The sequence below is a fragment of the Mesoplodon bidens genome (genome assembly GCF_964165515.1).
Source record: "Mesoplodon bidens genome assembly, chromosome: 1".
NCBI classification, from domain to species: domain Eukaryota; kingdom Metazoa; phylum Chordata; class Mammalia; order Artiodactyla; family Ziphiidae; genus Mesoplodon; species Mesoplodon bidens.
Window position 1 is genome coordinate 137,076,022 of NC_138176.1, and position 1,096 is coordinate 137,077,117.

The following is a 1,096-nucleotide window of genomic DNA, read 5'->3' on the forward strand; positions in this document are numbered from 1 at the left end:
TCCGCCAACTGTCTCAGCGCAGCCCGGCCCAATTCCTCCGGGCTCCGCCCCTGCCTGTGGCGGCCTCCCATTGGCCCGGCGTCCGCCTCGGCGTCGTGACGTCCTCGGGCAGGTTGAGGTGCGACTCGCGCCCTCTTCCCATTGGACCCGGCGCTCCCGAGGTACAGGGAGCTGCGTGACCTTCCTCGCCTCGCATCCTTCTCGCGCTCCACCCACGACCCGTTTCCCATCTGTCTGCCCACCGTCCCAGAACCGCACGGCTCTTTACTTCTTGTTCCCTCCTGAGTCTTTTGCCCTAATATCCAGTCCAGCCTGTCTCTTAGCCTTTCCTAGATGTCAAATTAGTTCGAACGCCCTGGCTACGTGGCAATTGAGGGAGCTGCCACAGCTTAGCCGGGTTCCGCACTCCTTCACCGATTCTCGGTGCCGCCTCCGGCCCGGCGACCTACTGAGGACAATGTGCTTAGAGCGTCAGGATGCGATTATTTAAAACAAACCTCCGAGATGAGACTTAGGAAATAACAAGAAAAATTTCAAGCCTTGTTTTAGATGTTGTTTGCCTATAATCGCCCCCAGACCAAAAACATCTAACATTACCCTTTTCCTGTAACGCCTTTTCGTTTTACGTGTTTTGTGCCACACCTATCTTAGACTGGCCTCTTAATATGTTTGGCTTTTGAAATTGAGTGTTTAGGATTTTTGAAGGATGGGGATTGGGGTGGGCAAGCATAGGAAATAGGAAAGGATGATTGCTTGAGAATAGTTTTACATCTTATTTTTAAAAAGTTGACCTATTGGGCTTCCCTGTTGGCGCAGTGGTTGAGAGTCCGCCTGCCAATGTAGGGGACGCGGGTTCGTGCCCTGGTCTGGGAGGATCCCACATGCCACGGAGCGGCTGGGCCCGTGAACCATGGCCACTGAGCCTGCGCTTCCGGAGCCTGTGCTCCACAATGGGAGAGGCCACAACAGTGAGAGGCCCGCGTATCGCAAAAAAAAAAAAAAAAAAAAGTTGACCTATTTAGTTATCAGAAGTGTGACTAAGGTTGTGCTAACCTTGAGGCCAAGGCGCTATTATAAATACTTTATATATATTTAT